Source organism: Camelus bactrianus, chromosome 5, assembly GCF_048773025.1.
Source record: "Camelus bactrianus isolate YW-2024 breed Bactrian camel chromosome 5, ASM4877302v1, whole genome shotgun sequence".
NCBI lineage: Eukaryota > Metazoa > Chordata > Mammalia > Artiodactyla > Camelidae > Camelus > Camelus bactrianus.
This window is the reverse complement of record NC_133543.1, coordinates 59,456,473-59,477,080: the sequence shown is the minus strand read 5'-3', so window position 1 is coordinate 59,477,080 and position 20,608 is coordinate 59,456,473. Positions and strand designations below refer to the sequence as shown.

At 34.3% G+C, this 20,608-nt stretch overlaps 1 protein-coding gene and 1 long non-coding RNA gene across 5 annotated transcripts in view; one reads left to right on the top strand and one right to left on the bottom strand.

The window, feature by feature from the left end:
- ZNF385B (zinc finger protein 385B) overlaps positions 1 to 20,608 on the top strand; it is a 367,544-nt gene that overhangs the window by 41,300 nt on the left and 305,636 nt on the right. The gene's annotated exons all lie outside the window — the stretch shown is intronic.
- Positions 1 to 20,608, bottom strand: part of LOC123618343 (uncharacterized) — a 73,163-nt gene that overhangs the window by 24,911 nt on the left and 27,644 nt on the right. The window lies entirely within an intron of this gene.

The window sequence follows — 20,608 nt, the reverse complement described above, 5'->3', positions numbered from 1 at the left end:
TGCCAGTAACTTCCTTAAAAAAATACTCCAGGATGGTTCCTGTTATTTACAACTAAGAACCCTGAGTTACAGAGAAATTTTCAGAGGGAAATGCTTAATTTCCTGTTCTAGCACCCACTACGGTAACCTAGTACATCGTTGGTATTGGAAAGTATTTTATTCACTACTTCATCCAAATATTCAAATATTTATGAGCACCTACTACATAACAGGTCCTAGGACTATCACGGTAAATAAAACAGAAACCTATCTGGCTCTGAGTCTTAAGTTTGGGCGTAAAAATGGGAAAATACATAAACATATCATATATTATGTAGGGATATGTGCTATGGAAAAATATATTAAAATAACTAAAGCAGGGTAAGGGAGTGAGTTCCTAGGTTTTTATGAAGGGTAATCATGGAAGTCTCAGAGGCTGATGTGGAAGGACTCCTGGGAAAATCTGGGGAAAGAGTTTTTCAAATAGAAGGAACAGCGGGTGTGAATGCTCTGAGACTGAAAAGCTGAAAGATGCTTGTCCTGTTGAGTGAAGGGGAGAAATGTGAAGATTCAAGGTCAGGATTTGCAGGGAGTTGGGCCATTTGGCTTAATGGCCTCCATAAAGACTTTGGTTTCTACTTTGAATGAAATGAGAAGTCATTAAAGAGTTGTGAGCAGAGGAGAACAGACTGAGGGGGATAAGAAGTGATGGAGAAGGCCCCTTGGGGGACCAAGGCATTCCAGGTGAGAGATGATTGATTGTACCTTGAACTAGAATGAAGGTGGTGGGAAACAACTAGATTCTGGGATGATTCGAAACTGGAGTAAATAGGATTTGTAGCTCTACTAGAAGAGGGCAAAAAGAGATGGAGACCTAATAACGATGACTCCTAAGTTTTCAGCTTGGACAGCTAGATGAATGGTTTTCTTTTAGTTAAATGGGCAAGTAATTTGGGGATGAGGAGTAATTTGGAATTTGCTTGTGGACAATTTGATAGACATGTATGTAGAGTAAGCAGTTCTATATGAATTTGAAGTTCAAGTGAAAGACTGAAACTGCTGATGGGTGTGTGTGTAAGTAATATAATACATAGGTAAGTTGTCATTGTATAAAAAGTGTTTAAAGCCAAGAGACTCAAAGAGATCATCCCGTGAATGAATGAATGTAGGGAAGAGGCGCACAGTCTGAGCCGTGGAACGCTTTAACAATTACAGAGACGTCTATGAAAGGTTAACCAGTACAGTAGAGGTAACAACGGAGTGTGGTGTATTACAAGCAAGTGAATTATAATTTTCAAGAATGAGGGATTCCCAAATATGCCATATACTGATAAAACATCAAATAACACGAGGACTGTGAATTGGCTGCTAGATTTGCAAATGAGCAGAGAATTGGTGACTTGGCTGGTGAAGGGCTTGAGTGGTATTAAATGAATCAAAAAATCAGCATCAATCAACTAACAATCAAGATACGTCACAGATATGTTAATAAATTTGTTCTCTGGTGAACAAGATAGAACTAAATGATTTCAGGATCTTAACATGTATTGTAGAAATACCAAGGCAGTTCTTTTCACTATTTTTAATTAACTCCCTCTCCTATTCCCCTTTCAAAATCCTTATCATTTTTCTCAAGTTTCCTAACCACCCTACATCCATTCAGTCTCAGCTTATGAGCTTGCCTCATGCTGAACCTAGGTACTCAAAGTGTATATTTCTTAGCTCCCTGAGTGTTCCATCCCCGTTCCCTGCTTATAAATCTATCTGTATCTGCCCCTATCTGGTGCTTCCTCCTCACAAGTATCAAAGCAAAGACGTTCCTCTTAGGCAGTTCTCTCTCTCCACCTGACCTCTTGATGCCCCTTCCAATCAGGACTCTTACAGCATCTGTTCCCACCTTTTAAGCCTTCCTTCTCTCCCTCTGTATTGCTTCTTACAGCTCATAAATGTTTGTTCATAGTTTTCCCATCTCAAAAACACAAGCCGTCCTCAAATTTATATTTCCATCTAGCTTGATAAAAACAGTAGAGATGTATTTTGGGAATAAGGAAATGAAGAAAATAATAATCACTGGTAATCCCACTTCTCAGAGATGATCATTAAGTGTGTTTATATTCAATATTTTTCTTCATGTATTTTTGCTGATTAGGATCCAGCTAAATATAGACTTTTAAAATGTTCCTTTCTATTTGCCTGATTTTATATCCTAAGACTTTCCACATGCCATTAAACAGTTTGGGAGATAACTATTTTAAATAGCTAGAGTATTCAATATTGTGGTTATGCTATGATTTATAGATTCATTATTTTATTGGATTTTTACTTAGTTTCTATTTTTGATATAAATAAAACTAGGATGAATATCTTTGTTCATAAATCTTTTACTACATTTCAGATTATATTCTAGGCTAGAGTATAAAGGAAACTGCTGCATCAAAGGATACTCTGTTCTATAACTCTTATTAGATACTGCCAAATTATTTTTAAAAAATGATTCTGTCCATTTATATAGGAAGTGTGAGTGCCTCTGTCCTCAAATTCTTTTCAATTTTGAGGACTTTTAAAAAACATTATTTTATGAAACAATCCTTGCTAATGATTAAATAGTATTATTCATATCTTTTTTAAAATTTTATTTTTTATTGACGTATAGTTGATTCACAATGTTACTTTTGGGTGTAGAGCAAAGCAATTCAGCTATACATATACATACATTTTTTTTCAAATTCTTTTCCATTATATGTTAGTACAAGAAATTGAATATAGTTCCCTGTGCTATACAGTAGGTCCTTGTTGTTTATCTATTTTATGCATAGTAATGTGTATCTGTTAATCCCAAACTCCTAATTTATCACCCCCCTATCCCTTTCCCCTTTGGTAGCCATAGTTTGTTTTCTATGTCAGTGAATCTATTTTTGGTTTATAAATAAGATTTGTATCATTTTTTTTAGATTCCACATGAGTGATATCATATGACATTTGTCTTTCTCTGTCCAACTTACTTCACGCTTAATATGATGGTGGGAATGTAAACTGATACAGCCACTGTGGACGACAGTATGGAGGTTCCTTAAAAAACTAAAAATAGACTTACCCTATGATCGAGCAATCCCACTCCTGGGCATATATCTGGAAAAAAATGTAATTCAAAAAGACACACGCACCCTAATGTTCATAGCAGCACTATTAGCAATACCCAAGACGTGGAAACAACCAAAGTGTCCATTGACAGATGACTAGATAAAGAAAATGTGGTGTACACACACACACACACACACACACACACACACGTATATATATACATACATACATACAGTGGAATATTACTCAGCCATAAAAAGAATGACATAATGCCACTTGCAGCAACATGAATGGATCCAGAGAGTCATATTAAGTAAAGTAAGTCAGACAAAGACAAATGTCATATGATATCACTTATATGTGGAATCTCAATTCTTAAACTTTGATTACTACAGAGGTGAAAATTACACTTGTTTTGTTTTTTTGGGGGTAATTAGTTTTATTTATTTATTTTTAGAGGAGGTACTGAGGATTGAACCCAGGACCTTGTGCATGCTAAGCATGTACTTTACCACTTGAGCTATATCCTCTCCCCCTGAAAATTACTTTTTAATGTTTACATTAGTACTTTATTTTCTTCTTTTATGAATTTCCCCTTCATATTCTTTGCCCATTTTCCATGCTCTCCATTGGAGTTTTGGTAGTTTTTTTGTTGACTTGTATGATTTATCATATTAATGCTATTAACCATTTATCTCTCAAATTTCCTGCAATAATTTCTTCTAATTTGTTACCTTTTATTTTTATGTTTTTATTAATTCAAGAATTTTAGGAAGACAAATTAACAGTTTATGATATAATTAATTAAATAAATGGCAGACGATATAAGACCCCAGCAGACAAAAGAATTTAGCATCTGTTCAAGGTATTTAATTGACAGGGAACAAATGTCCAGATTTGGGGAAAACATTGTCAGAATTCTTTCTCATACCTCATACCAAAATATATTTCTAGTAGACTAAGGATTCAAATATTAAAAACACAAAACAAGACCATATGAAAGTATGTTAAGTGGATATTTATATAGTCATGAAGTAGTGATGGTCTTTCTAAGCATGACAATTAAGGTAGAAACCATTAGGGTTAATATTTTAAAGTGTGACTAATTTGAAACCTCCACACAGCCAACAAAAAAATTAACAAAGATAAAATACAAATCACAAGCGGGTAAAATTGTTTATAACATATACTGAAACTATTAATTTTGTAAATTTTTTAGGAGAGCTCTGTTAACAAACCAGTAAAGAAAAAATTTCCATGTAGGACCTTAACTGAAGAATATGAAGGGATAACTTAGGAAAGAAGAAATACTGATAAGTAATGACTGATACATTTAAAAAACCCAACCTCACCAATTTCCAGAGAAAGTAAAATAAATGCATAGAGATAATATTTGGAAATGTATAAATTTGCTTTGTTGTCCAGCAATTGTAGAACATGAGTGACCCTACTGAGCCAGAGTCCCCCATTAATCTAAAGAGTTTTTAAATCATTGAAAATAGAAGAAGAAGAAACAGAGACTTCCAAAACTGACTTTTGAAGCCAAGTAGTTGAAAGAGGAAAGGTTTGTTTTTAATTCCAAAAGATTCTTTTTAATGAAATAAGATATATCGGAACCACTGGAAATGATGATGACAATATATGTCCATATTTATTGACGTAGAAAGGTCTCTTTAATACAAAAACTGAAAACTTTAATTACAAAGCATCTATGATCCCACTTATGAAATAAATAATAAAAAAGAAAAGCTTATATATATATATATATATATATATATATATATATATATATATATATATATACACACACACACATATATATATACAAACATACTAAAAAAGAAAAAATATCCTCTAAAATATAGCAAAATTTCCCCTGGATGGTGAGGAAAATCAACAAGCTTTCTTATTTAGTTTTTCATGCATTTTTATATTTCTGAATTTCCCACATATTTTATGATTATAAAATAAAAGTATGTACATTTTGAAAAAAAATCTGCTTTTCTTTTTTAAAGTTATTTTTCTCTGTACTTAAAGTTCTTTACTAAATAAGTAATGACCTTTTCTGAAGTGTTTTTGAAAAAACTCTTCCTGTCTGAAATTTATTTAATATAAATTTATTTAATTTGAGATGAGAATATAAATCCCCCTTCATAGCCAGTATTCCAAACAGCTGACCCAGTGTTTTAGTACAGTATATTAGGTAATTACTGTATTGCTGATGCTCCCTTATCATACATAGATCACTAACTTCTACTTTCTGTTATCTGTGTGGAGACAATTCTGTTCCATTAGTCTGGCTGTCTGTTCTTGTGACTTTATCTCACTCTTTTAATTACTATTTCATTACACTGTGCCGTAATGCTGATAGGACAAGCCTTGTTACCTTTTTCCAGAAGATTCTTACATATTTGTTTTACAGATGAATTTTAGAATCAGGAGCTTAAAATTCATTTTCCCATGCTTCTTAATCAAATGTATACTGAATAAATGTCATATGTCATTTTTCTTGAGAATGCAAAGCCATGACTCTCAATCATACTGTAAGCATTCTTGTGAGTTATTCAGAGATGATGGATTCTTTGCTCATGTTATAAGTAGCTCCTGATTATTATTATCTAAAATTCCTGTTGACAAATTTGTATTTTTCCCCACGTCTTCCTTTACTGATACTTCCAGATGTTATATCTGTGCCTTTTTAAACAACTTCCATCTGTAGCAGCCTGGGATTTTCTATGATTAAATTTTTAGCATTCTATGTAAAATAAGCCTAAATGGTAGAACTCTGTGCTTTGTATTTTGTTTGTTCTTGGGTTGTTTACTCTATATTTCCTGTCTTGGCCATGTCTTATGCAAGTTCACTCACTGCTTTAATGACCAGTAAGTGTGATGTTACGGTGTTTGCGTGGGAATACCTCAACGGCATGAAATACAAAGATAGAAAAGCGTTTTTGTGAAATACTGAGTTTTCTTCATGAGACAAATTTCCTTGCATGTCAGACTTTTTGATCTGTTCCTCTGTATACCTGAATCTCAGTTTGTAACTAGAACACTGTTTATTCTGGAATTTAGATGGTGGGATAGGAATGCACAGGGTAACAGGCCAGTAAACTCACAGTTGGCCACAAGTGACTTTTTTTGGTCCCTGAGCTTTTTACCTTTTGGCATTCTAGAGACAATAATACATAGCTTGACAGTTATCTACCTGATTCAAAATTATTAACCCTGAATTTTTTTTCCTCTGCGTGGAAGAGAAACTTTCAACACTCTCTAAAAAGATGGTGAAACATGTTTTAATACAAAGGCACTGCTGATATTTTCATAAACGTTTTGCCAGTAATTTTATTTTTCTGTTAATTATAATATGTGTCTTGGGATTTCTCTTATTTTGTTTTATGTAAAACTATAATGTTATTGCTCTAGTAAAAATAATTTATTGTGTTAAATTTTTAAAGGGAGGCAAGACACATGAAAGTTACAGACCTAGACGCAGAGCAATAGTTGCTCCTGTAAAGCAGTGCCTTTCTCAGAAAAGGACTTTGATGAAATAAATGTAAATCACCTCTTCTGTTATTTATTTTTGGAATGGTCTCTGTTATGCCACATTTCATCTGTTTTTCTGTTTTTATTGTGAGATACTTTAAATGTAAAAACAAATATACAAACTAGCTTACCACTGTGCACCTGCCACCAGTTTTATTAAATCTCAACACAGTCGCCTTAGTTTTTTCAAAGCCAGCACTACATTTCAGACAGAGTTGGAACTCCTATGTGCCCTCGCCTTATCCCTTTCTCCCCAGAGGTAACCAGGCCTTGGAACTGAGTGTTTATCAGCTCCATTCATGATTGTGTATTTTACTAAACACTCATGTATCATTCAAGAATATATTTTTTCATGTTGTTTAATTTTATATAAATAGTAGTCCACTGCAGGAGTCTTCAACGTACTTTTCAATTTAATATTATTATTTTAGGACTTACCTATTAGGAAGCTAGTAGTTCCAGTTTATTCATATCAACTGCTGAATAGTATTCCATTTTATGACTATCCCAAATTTTATGGATAGAGATACATCTATATCTCTCTCTCTATATATTTACTATTACAAATATGATTGAAGTGAACATTTCTCTTCTTATTTCCTTGGCAAATATTTTCTCTAACATATGTATCTAGAAGTGAAACTCTTCTACATCATGGAGAATACACATCTTCCATTTTAGTAGATATTATCAAATGCCTGAAAGTGCAGCAATTTATAAGCCCTCTAGAAGATTATAAGTTGCTACTGCTCCACATTCTCATAGTGCTTATTTTGTCAGAGCTTTAAACGTTTGCCATTCTGCATGTAGTGTGAAATGGCATGTTGCAAGTTTGTATTTCCCTGATGGCTAGTGGGACTGAGCATTGTCTCCTATGTCATATTTTATAGGCAATGATAACATGGTAAGAGCTGGATGTTGGAGCCAGGTACTTTGGATTTGGATACTAATTCTTCTGGGTGACTTTGGGCTCATTAGCATTTTGTGGCTCATTGGCAAAATAGGGATAAGAACCATACCTACCTTATGGGGTTGTTCTGAGTTGATATATGAGACTCTCTCACAGCTGTGTCCAGCCTTTATAAGGATAATGATGTTGTTATAAAACATGACCACGACATGGCAAGAGCAATTCAAAAAATTTGATTACATAAACTATCAGGTTACGTAATTGGAAGGTTAATGGCTCTAATCAGCCTGATCCGGAAAGATTGGGATGGAAAAGTTTTGGAGTTTGAAGGGGCCTAGGTTTCTCCTTTCTGTCTTCCTGATTCATTCACATTGTCATCTTCCTATTCAGAAGATAACTTTAGTTCAGGGTCCAGATGGAGGATGAGGAGCCAATTACCAAGCAAGCAATATCCTACATTTTTATTTTTAAATTGATGGACATGTTGTCTTGGGGTTTTATTGAACTTTCTTGTTGACCATTTGTGTTTCCCTTATATAAGCTGGTTTGTCATCTTGCCCATTTTATATTGTGTTATTTGCTTTTTATGATTGATTAGTAAGAGTTCTTTATATATTTTGGACGCTAATCCTGACAAATTTCTTTTCCCAGTCTCTGGCTTGTCCTTCAGCTTTATGATATTTTTTATTCCTTTGCACAGAATTTTAAAGATTTAGTGTGGTCAAATTTAACAATTATTTCCTTAATGGCCTGTGTTTTTTATATCTGGTTTAAGGTTTTTATTCCCCATAAACCAAGCTATTAAGGACATTTGCCAATATTTTCTTCTAAATGTTACAAAATTTTTTGTGTCTTAAAAGTAAAATTCTCTCTGGAATTTATTTTTGTATCTGGCATAAGTTAGAAAGCTAATTGTCTAGCACTGTTTACTGTTTAGTTTCAGTGGCCCCTTTGTCTAGCCATGACATAAAATGACACCCTCTTCATTACTGTGTACTTATAATGAGGAGGAGGAGGAGCAGGAAAAAGAGTGGGAGGAACAGCAGTGTCAGCTAACCAGTCTTATGAATGTCAGGCACCATCCTATGTGCTTTGTGTGTATTGACCCATTTAATTCTTAACAGAGCCCCATGCAGTAGGTGGCTCTCATGATATCCATTTTGTCAATAAGGAAATTGAGGCACATACAGGTTTAGCTACTTGCCACAAAAATGTGTACATGGAGCTCAAACCCAGACAGCGAAGCTGAAATTAAAACCCAGGCAGCCTGGCTCCGGAGTCCATATTTATAACCACTCTCTTGCCCAGCTTCCAGAAAATCCTGCTGGCTAATAAAACAGGTTCCCTCTTCTTCTTGTTCCTCTTAAAAAAAGTAAACAAGCAAAACAGTCTTGGCTGACTTTGGCCTCTTTCTCTGTTTCCTTTGTTTTTCTTTTCTCTTTCAGAAGAGAATTATCAGAAGAAGATAGTATATAAACAGGGTTCTAGATAGAAACTGTAATATTAAATCATCTCAACATTGTTTTGGGGTGACAGATCTTACCCTTTCTATAACTTGCTTCAATCTACGAAGGGTTAGTGATTACCAAAATGACAGGCTGGTGGTGATTTCTGAACTTACATCTTTGTTCTAGTTACTGTAAATTACTTTTATTGAAACTTATTCTGAAATTTTTCCCCCTTAAGTCCATAGTTTCTAGTCTTGAGACTCAGTAGAGGATACAGGCATAAAAATAAATAATTACAATACAATTTGTTAAATTACAAAACAGAATTATGAGAGCTTAGCCCAAGAAAAACCTACTCTGTCTAGGACTTTCATGAATGATGTTTTGGTATATAATAAACAACCTGGATTATGGCTGTAATAAAAAAACCAAAACTTAGTGGCTTAAAACCATTTTATTATCATTACCAGCCACTATAATTTGTTGTTTGATTATTTCTTATGTTTCTGTGGGCTAAGTTCAGCTGGGCACATGGTGATGGTTAGGGCCACAGTTATCTGGGGCTTGACTGGGCTGGACAATCCAAGATGGCTCATTCACATGGCTGAGGGTTGGTGCTGGCATCAGCTGGGAGCTAAGCTGGGGCTTTCAACCAGTGTGCCTTGGTTTCCCCCCATGTAACATCTCCATGTGTCATGGACTTCTCATCACATGGTGGCTGGGTTCCAAGAGCAGAAAGTGAAGGCCTAGGTTTGAGAGCTCCAGAATATACTTCCACCACATTCTGTATTCCAAACCAGTCCTAAGGTCAGCCTGGATCCACAAGTGGTGCATTGAATTGCTCACCATTGAGGTGAGAAGTTGAATGACATACAGGGCCAGAGGAATTGGGCCCTGTCTAGAGACGATCAACCAGAGAGGACATTGCTCAGAAAAGGAAACTGATGCTGAACTTTGAGAGATGGGGAGGCCTTCACCAGAAAGGATTAGAGGGAGAAGATCTAGGTAGAGGGTAAGAATGAAAGAGCATAATATGTTTGGGTAGAAGTTTTGTGCTGTGGAATTACAAGGGATAAAATTGATAAGGTGTGTTAGAAGTAATTAGAAAATAATAACTAAAATTTATCAAGAGCTTACTTGAAGGTCTTTGAATGATTTATTTTCTTAAATAAAGTATGAAGTAGGGACTATTATTACCTCAGTTTTCTAGATGAGGAAACTGAGGTACAGATGCGTTACGTAACTTGCACATTGTCACACATCTTGTAAACATCAAAGCTGAATTTGAATATTGCTAGTATCTTTAGAGATTACCCTCAACCATTGCACCATCTAGGTGCCTACAGATTATAAAAACACGTGTGACATATTTTATGCTGCCTCCTGTAAGTTGTATATAGTGCATTAAGGGAACTGGGCTCTACATAAGAAACTGAAGTGATCTTACTGGTACACAAATTGCTGTATTTCTAACACTGATCCAGGTGTCTTAGGAGCAGTTATGTTTCGAGTCCCTAGATGTTGATAGTGGCTCCATGGTTTCAGGAGGTCTGGGTCAAGCAAAGAGGTCATCTCTCATCTTAGGTACATCTTTTGATAATGTCAAGGGTGGTCACGGTGGGAAAGCTCAGCCTAGCAAAGATGGTAGTAACAAACTAGATGATCAGATCCTCGCTTTGAAGCCTTTGAGTGGAATACACAGAGAGAAGGAAAAAGTTGGAAACAGAAAGAGACCCGATGACAGAGAGAAACAGAGATGGCATAAAAGGATTAGGGATAAGCAGACTCATGGTGGTTACCTAGTTGCCATTACTGTTTTGAATCAATGATCTTCTCATCTTGAGCTCATTTCTATCTGTCCAAGCCTGAGCTGAATGATTGATTCTTGGGTTTCTGTGCTGTTCAATTGTATGGTGGAAACACCTGTCTTTTTAATCTCTAAATACAGCCTGTAGTAAAATGCTCTGTGGCATAGCATGAATGAACCTCTAGTCTTATCATCAAAAGAGCCCAACTAACATGGATACTTCATTTTTATCAGATACTCAATTACTGACTGTCTTTTAAGAACAGAGACTGACCCTTTTTACATCAGGACTGGCCTCTTTTTTACAGTATATAGCCCAAAGCTCTGTATTCAGTAAATACTAAAAAGTTGATCTTTGCTGATTGGTTTTTCTGTCCATTGGGGTTTGAATATGTACGTTAGTCATGGCCCAGTGATGATCTCGAAATTATCATGTACAGTTTATAAAACTCATAAGATGTATGCTTTCTCCTCTGAACTGTTCCATTCATCAGAACAAAGCATTTGTCTAAACACTATTTCAGTTTTTAAAATAATTTCATATAAACAGCTGATGTTTTTATTAAGAAATTTTTTTTTTTTTTTTAGGTTTAAGGAGAACTTTGTTTCAATATCAAGGCAGACACATATATTCACTGGTAGAAATTTTCTCGGCAGTTTATCACCTGCTGTGGGGGTGGGAAGGATAGATGCCTTGAACCTACACTGGTAGCATGTTGATTACTTTTTCTATTTTTCGCTGAGTCAGATAAAACATTATTTTGATAAATATGTATTACCTCAGCAGACAGATGACCTTTGTCACAAAGATGAGTCTTCTGAACCATTTACAATATAGATCCTGATTAACAACACAGACTCTGGCACCAGATGCCTGGATTTAAATCCCAATTAAATCAGGCACGGCTTTGGGCAAGTTACTGAAACGTTCTGGGCCTCAGTTTCTTCATCTGTAACGTGAGAATGATAAAAATATCTCCCTCACAAGTGTATTCCCAAAATTGAATAAGTTAATACATGTAAAGTATTTATTGTCAGAGCTATGAAGAGCTTAGCTCTTGTGTTGTTGTTTTATTCTTTATTGTTAGTTTCTAAGCCTGAAAAAGGCATTTTCATTTTAGCTCTCTTTTACCCATAGGTTGATCTGCCAAACCTTTCAGGTAGCAGTAAATGAAAGCAGCGTCACAAACCTTCTGATAAGCAATGTGGTATAGCAGAGAACAGTCTTGCTGGCCTCTTTCCCTGGGACCAGTCACTTCACTTCCCAGAAATGTTTCTCGTATTTGTAAGCTGTAAGCAGGGTTGTTTGAACTGATGGTATCATTCAGCTTCAAAACGGCTCTACCATTCTGAAGTATCAGAGGTGATGCTTTCAGAGGCAGAGCACACTATGGAACACTTGTAGAAGTACTTGAGGAATGATTTTGTGACGTTAAATTTGTGCTAAAAATTCATCAGCACATCTCCGGGAAGGCAAATCTTCCCAAGACATATGGAGAGTCTTTTAAGACTGGTTTCATTATTCTGACTGGGACTGTTTTAATTTTATCATTGGACATTTCAAGACAAGGAGAGAAATGTAAGGTAAATTATTATCTAAAATAAGGCCTTCTGTTAAAATGTGGAAAGCAGAATGCCAATTTGAGAGGGGAAGGAATTAATTCAGTAAAGGGAACTAGAGACATTAACAGAAGGGGCTTGAGGAGAGGTGAAGTTAAGGAATGTAGGAAAAAAATGGATGATTTCAAATGATGAATTACATAAAGAAACATTCCCAACAGGGTACATACGGAAGAGTGTGAAGAGAGCTGCATATTTTAGAGGTTGGAATAAGCAGTGCATATTTGGAGGGTCTCAGTATATAAAAGAGATCTGCTTAGCATGGCAGCCAGCTGCTCACCTCTCATGAAGGAAAAGAAGGAATGTGCTTAAGCTGAAGTGTAAAGGATTTTGGTTTGACTTTCTGAACAATATAGGTTGTCAAACATTGATCTGAAGTGTGTTATCTCAACCCTGGTAATACTGAAAAATAGCTTACCTGCTAATCAGCCAGAGATGTCCTTGAGCAAAGACAAAGTATGCATCCATGACCTCTTATTAACTACAATTTGGTTTGCTTTATGTTTCAGTATTTCAGAGAAATTCCTTACTTGAAGTGTACAGTTTTCTCTTGGATACTTTTCCCCCACCGCTCTTTTCCTTTGTGTCTTTCATATGCTCTGTAATTTTGTGCATCGCCACTCCCATGCCTCAGTTCCTCTATGGTGCTGTGTGATTTTTGTGGTGGATTCATGAGAGGGCTTCCTCTCAGATAAATTATATACCTGCGTCTTACACAAGTTCTCAAAGTGGGATGCGTAATCGATTCATTTCATTTTTTTTTAATTCCACAAATTGTTACAGGCTAGGCCATTTTTTTGTGCTCAACTCTGGATATTCAAAGTTGAATGAGGCATAATTTCTATCCTGTTGGAATTTAACCGTGTAGTGGGGCGAAGACATATATGACTATAATTAAAATGCAAGAAGTGACGTAATAGAAATGTGACACAGCATCTTAGCACTTAGAGAAAGGAGTTAAAAGATTTGTCTTGGGAAGATGTGTCTATCAACAAATACGCCCGTAAATCACCTTGCAGGGAGCATCTTGAGGGGAAATTACTGGGGTCATTTTTCACTGGGAAATGCCATAGACCAGCCTTGATCTACTTGGATCAGATGAATGACCACTCCTTGATAAGGCCTCTGTTGGCAGCTGCTTCCCAGCAACTACTCCATAACCATGGGGGAGACGAGAGAAACTGTGTCTGTCATGTTACCTCCTGAGGCTATTTTGAGGTTAAATTAAGTAATAAATGCAAAAGCAACTGGCAAGAAATAGGCACTTAAGAAACGTGGATGTAAAAAGGGGAGAGTTTCTCCAACAAGAGAAACCCCTTGTCACTGGCATGGGAGAAATCAAAGGAGGCACATTTCTGGATTAATAAAGGATTTGGAGTTGTAACAACCAGGTGTAACATGTAGACTTTATTTGATCCTAATTTGAACATACCAACTCTAAGATGCATACTTTGAAGCAATTGGAAAATGTTGATTATGAACCAAGTAGTAGATAAAATCAAGGAGCCATTGGCAATTTTGTTATGGTGGAAATGACATTGTGGCTATGTAAGAAAATGTCCATCCTTTTAGGGATCTATGCTGAAGTATTCCTAAAGTCTGAGATTTTCTTTAAAAGGCTTCCACAAAGAAATGAAGAGAAAACGATGTAAATGTGGCAAGTTTTTGATATTGTTAAATCTGTATGATGGATATATGGAGGCTCATTGACCTATTATCATTGCTTTTTTTTGTGTTCAAAATTTTCCTAATTAGTTCCTCTGCCCTCCCTCCTGCAGTCAGCTGTTCATAACTGGATTGGTGGCCTAGACATATAACTGTTGGCAGCATGCAGGATTTAAGTGAAAAGAGGAAAATAATATGTAACTGTGAAGTTTGGAGCTAAAAAATGTACATACGGTATTGTTTTAAAATTATTTTTACATGTGAATTTAGGCATAACTCCTCAATATGCACCCCCTAAAGCAGATTTCTGTTTGAAAGCAGAGGGGCAGATTTCTTCAGCTTCACTTATGAACAAGGACTATGATTGGAGTTCATTGGTAAGAATGGATGATTCAGTGGGTATGATTTGTAATGGTCAAAAAAGGCAACCATGAACGTAGTTGATTTTTAATGTAATGTCATAAATCTATTTATTCCTGTTGACTTATCATTTTCTTAATAACATTCAAAGGGTTACGTAGTATAATATATTCTTTAATGAAAAAATTTTAAAGGAAAAAGTGACTCATTTTAGTGTTTTATTTTCCCTTAACATAAAATACAGATATATTTCCTTTCCCACTTAGATTGTGTAAAAGCTTTAAAGAAGAATTTTCATAAATGAGTTTCTATCTGAACATGTATTTTCTGTATTGAATAATCAGAACTGGAATTAAAAGTCACTTGAGATGAACAGATTGCCTTTTTAAAAAATGTTTTTTATCTACTTTCAGAGTTTTAGCTCTTGGGTGTCAGATTAAAACTCGGAAGAATTTTCTATTCATCTCAGAATTGAATGTCAAGTCCAAAGACAGATATTTATAACTGAGTTCTGCTCAGGCAAAAAGTCAGTTTTCAGACTGCAGCTTCGATGATTGTAAAGCTCTCATTCACAGTTGGATGTTGCTATCGTTTTAAAAAAACAAATTAAAGCTTTCAGATTGGATTTTAGTAAACCAGCCTGTTTATTATGCTTTTACATTTGCAGAATGCTGTGAGGTTTATATGTTGCATTCAAATAATTACTTCTTTCTCACAACACTCCAACATTGGTAGTAGTATCTCTACTTGACTGATGAGAAAACTGAAGTTCTAAGAGGTGAAGTGACTTGCCTAAAGTCATCCAGCTAGTTAGCATCATAGCTAAGATTTCTATTCATTTTTTTTTCTGATTCCAAATTTTTCCATTATAAAATTTCTATTGTAAATGCCTACAAACAAGAGCCTAGTAAAAAGAAAAATAACTTACATACATTCTAGAGCTCTTTATAAATATTTCAAGATTTTAATTAATGGGATATTTGCTTTTACAAATGCCTAAAGGTGGAAAGAGAATTTGCATACTAATTTTCATGCAAAGAAATACAGCACTGATTCTAAGAGAAAAACCAACCTTTAAGTGAAACAGCTTTATAATTATTCCCTTTTAATATTGACACCTTATGTGAGGGTATAAGGTATGCTTTTAAGGCTAATCATGCTTTTAAGGCTAATCATGTTTTTGAACATGAAACAGGATGCCTATTTCATTAGACTACATTGCTGAATCTCACATGTATGACAGTAAACTCTGATAATCATTACATTACCTTAGGCAGCTTAGGCGATTGTTTCAATATCATAAATGAAGAGGGTTATGCAATGCAGGAAATATTGAGGGAAAGAAAGTAGATGGATAAATGTATATATAATATACGACCATCATCATTCTTCTAGGAAGGAGTTATATTTTCTTATATTAAAAATAGAGTGGAAAAACTATTAAATATAAAATATGATTCTTATAGGGGAAGAAGGGGACAAGTAAATAAGTTAGAATTCCCTGAATATACATTTTTATAGGTGTGATTTGGGCACAATGTAGATATTTTAAATAATTATAAAACAAAATTAAATGTAAGAAACAATCCCTAGAAGTCAGAAGCAAAGTGAAACAAGTAACCTGTGTAACAAATTAATGGCATAACCACATAGAAAGGAACTTCTTAAAACTTTAAGCTTTATAGTAATTTCACTATATATAAGTATATACCCTAAGAGCAAAATAGATGCAAAATAATTTATTTACCATAAATGTGTTTGTTGGATTTAGTAATCATATGGTGATCCTGAGGCTAGCTCTGTGAGATAAAACAGATATGTAATTGTGTTGGTGTCCTTGAGAATTGGAATTTTGGACATTGGAGGAAAAAAGATAAAGATGAATATCAGTGAAAATGAATAGGGTTAATAGAAACCTTGTAGTCCTGAATGTGAATTACAATATCAGTATGAATCTGTAATATATTTTATTTTTTTTAAGTATTTTCTGTCTCTGTCTACTAAAAAGGTTTATAAACAATGACTTACTTCATAGTCACTAATTGCAATGATCACCCCTAGCCACCAGATTGTGGTATCTAAATGCCATTTCCCCCTGAAAGGAACTAGGTTGCTTGGAGAAATAGTTGATTCTCCAACCTAGGGAATAAAAATGACTACTAGATTTGTGTCAAAAGGACTCAAACTGAACACAGTCTTACTAACCAAAGATAAAATAATTTAATCATCAATTAAAATTATATTTGTAATGGATTGAAACACACCAGATATGTTAAAACACATGTTTTAATGATAACTGAAAAAATAGAGCCCTCAATGGCCAACTGAGCAGAAAGCTAGTGAACCAACTCAGTATTTTGAAAAAAAAGATATAGAAAATCTGAATAGACTGATTACTAGTAATGAAATTGAATTAATAATCAAAAAACTGTCAACAAACTGAAGTCCAATACCGGATGCCTTTACAGGTGAATTCTATCAAACAAAGAAGAGATAATAAGTGTCCTCAAAGTATTCTAAAATAAAACGATGGTTCAGCATCCACAAATCAACCAATGTGATACACTAAATTAACAAAATGGAGGAAAAAATCAAATGATCATCTCAACATATACAAAAAGCTTTGACAAAATTCAACACCCATTTATGATAAAAACTCTCAACGAAGTGGGTATAGAGGGAATGTACCTCAACATAATATAGCCATATATGACAAACCCATAGCCAACATCATACTCGGTGGTAAAAAGCTAAAACATTTCCTGTAAGATCAGGAACAAAGCAGGAATGCTCACTCTTGACATTTTTATTCAAAATTGTATTGGAAGTCCTAACCATAGCAATTAGACAAGAAAAAAAAATTAAAGGCATCCAAACTGAAAAAAAAAGAAGTAAAACCATTTATTTGCAGATGACATGATACTATGTATAGAGAACTCTAAAGTCTCTACCAAAAAACTGTTAGACTTAGTAAATGAATTTGGTAAAATTTCAGGATATAAAATTAATATAAAGAAATCTGTTGTGTATATACACTAATTACAAACTATCAGAAAGAAAAATTAAGATGCTGGGAAAACTGGACAGCTCCATATAAAAGAATGAAATTAGGGTACTCTCTAACACCATATACAAAAAATACACTCAAAATAGATTAAAGACCTAAATGTCAGATTGGATACTCTAAAACTCCTAGAGGAAAACACAGACAGGACACTCTTTGACATAAACCACAGAAATATATTTTGGATTCATCTCCTAGATTAATGGAAATAAAAGCAAAAATAAACAAATGGGACCTAGTTAAACTTACAAGCTTTTGGGCAGCAAAGGAAACATAGACAAAGCAAAAAGACAACCTATGGAATGGGAGAAAATATTTGCAAATGATGTGACCAACAAAAGATTAATTTCCAAAATATACAAAGTCAGTATCAAAGAAACAACCCAATCAAAAAATGGGCAGAAGACTTAAATAGATATCTCTCCAAAGAAGACATCCAAATGGCCGACAGGCACATTAAAAGATGCTCAATATCACTAATTATTAGAGAAATACAAATCAAAACTGCAATGAGGTATCACCTCACAGTGATCAGAACGGCTATAAAAAAAAAGTCTACAAATGATAAATGCTGGAAAGTGTGTGAAGGAAAAAGAAATTCCCACACTATTGGTGGGAATGTAAATTGGTGCAGCCATTATGGAGAACAGAATGGTGGTTCCTTAAAAAGCTAAAAATAGATTTACCATATGATCCAGCAATCCTACTCCTGGGCATGTATCTAGAAAACATGAGAGCTCTAACTTTAAAAGATACGTGCACTCCACAATGTTCATGGCAGCACTATTTACAATAGCCAAGACATGGAAACAACCTAAATATCTGTTGACAGATTAATGGATAAAGAAGATATGATATGATATAGAGATATATATATAGACACACACACATATATGCACAATGGAATATTACTTAGTCATAAAAAGAAGGACATGATGCTATTTGCAGCAACATGGATGGACCTAGATATTATACTAAATGAAGTAAGTCAGACAGAGAAAAATAAATATCATATAACATCACTTATATGTGGAATCTAAAAAAAAGATACAAATGAACTTACTTATAAAATAGATTCATGGATATAGAAAATAAACTTATGGTTACCAAAGGAGATGGGGGAGAAAGGGAGGGATAAATTAGAAATATGAGATTAACAGATACACACTACTTTATATAAAATAAACAGCAGAGACCTACTATATAGCATAGGAAACTATATTCAATATCTTATAATAATTTATAATGGAAAAGAATCTGGAAAAAGTATATTTATATATACTATATATAAAAATATATATATATGACTGAATCAATTTGCTTTTTACCTGAAACTAACACAATATTGTAAATCAACTATAGTTTAATTAAAAAGTTGCTTTCTTTGGAGTCCTGATGATGACTACAAATTGCTATAAATAGGAAACTCTGTTGTGCTTTTAGGTTTTTTTTTTTTTTTTTTTACTTTACTCTCCCTTTATTTGTTACTTTCCATGGCATTGGTCTGTGAATTCCACAAGGACCAGGACTGGGACTGTATCATTTACCATACAATGTTTTATGACCAGTCTATATTTGTGGAATGACTGGAGGGCCACTGGTCTTCATTTGGGGTTAGCTGGGTGCAAATGGGTCAGGGTGTAAATGATTGGTTGATTCCCTGAACGTAAAGAGGCTGGAACATGTTTCCTGACCGTGAGTGGGCTGATCCACAGGTTAATTCCCCATGTTACTTTCTTCCTTGGCTGTGACCATCACTGTGCACTCATTCACTGTGTCCCTAGAGATCACAAAAAACATTAACCCATCCTGGATGACTTCTGACAGTGTTCTCTGAAGTGTTTGAAATAGAGCTTACTTACTTCAAAGTTGCATTAGCCTGTGTTTGTTTATGTCTTTCAAAGTCTGTACTTGCACACAGGGTTAACTATGTATTTGGGGAGCTCAGTGCAAAGTGAAAATGTGGGGACCTTGTTCAAAAAACAAGAAAAAAAGTACCATTAAATGTATTTAGATATAAAGCTTTTCCATCTCCTCCACAAGTCTTCTTAACTTGTCACGGTGTTTTTCATTTACTGTTTAATGTTATTCAAAGTAAAATTACTAAACTGAAAAAAAAAGTTGCTGTCTTTGATCAGCAATCTAAGTAATCATCCACTTACTATTTTATTTTCATTTTATCACCTGTATTAGTTCGCTAGGGCTGCAATAATAAAATACCACAGAGACTGGGTGGCTTAAACAACAGAAATTTATTTTATAAAGTATGTATATGTGTGTGTGTGTGTATACACACACACACACACACACACATATTGTTATATATACATATATATATATATATATATATATATATATATATATATATATATATATATATATAAACTGAATCACTTTGCTGTACACCTGAAACTAACATTGTAAATCAACTATACTTCAATAAAAAAAAAATAAAAAATTTTTAAATGGGCAGAGGACCTAAACAGACATTTCTCCGAAGAAGACATACAATTGCCAACAACACATGAAAAAATGCTCATCACTAGTCATCATGCAAATCAAAATCACAATGTGATATCACCTTATACCTGTCAGAATGGCTATTATCAAAAACACAAAAAACAGCAAGTGTTTATGAGGATGTAGAAAAAAAAAACCCTTATTCTCTGTTGTAGGAATGTAAACTGGTGTAGCCACTATGGAAAATAGTATGGAAGTTCCTCAAAAAATTAAAAATAGAACTACCATATGACTTAATTCTACTTCTGAATATTTACCTGAAGTAAATGAAAACATTAATTCAAAATGATATATGCACCCCTATGTTCACTGTAGCATTATTTATAATAGCCAAAATATGGAAACAATCAAATGTCCATCATAGATGAATGGATAAAGGAGATATGTGAATGTGCATGTGTGTGTGTGTGTGTATATATATCTTGATACATACATACATTATATATATACACACATACACATATATATATTTATATATACTTATACACACACACACATATACGCACAATGGAATATTACTCAGCCATAAAAATGGATGAAATCTTGCCATTTGTGACAGCATAGATGGACCTAGAGGATATTATGCTAAGTGAAATAAATCAGACAGAGAA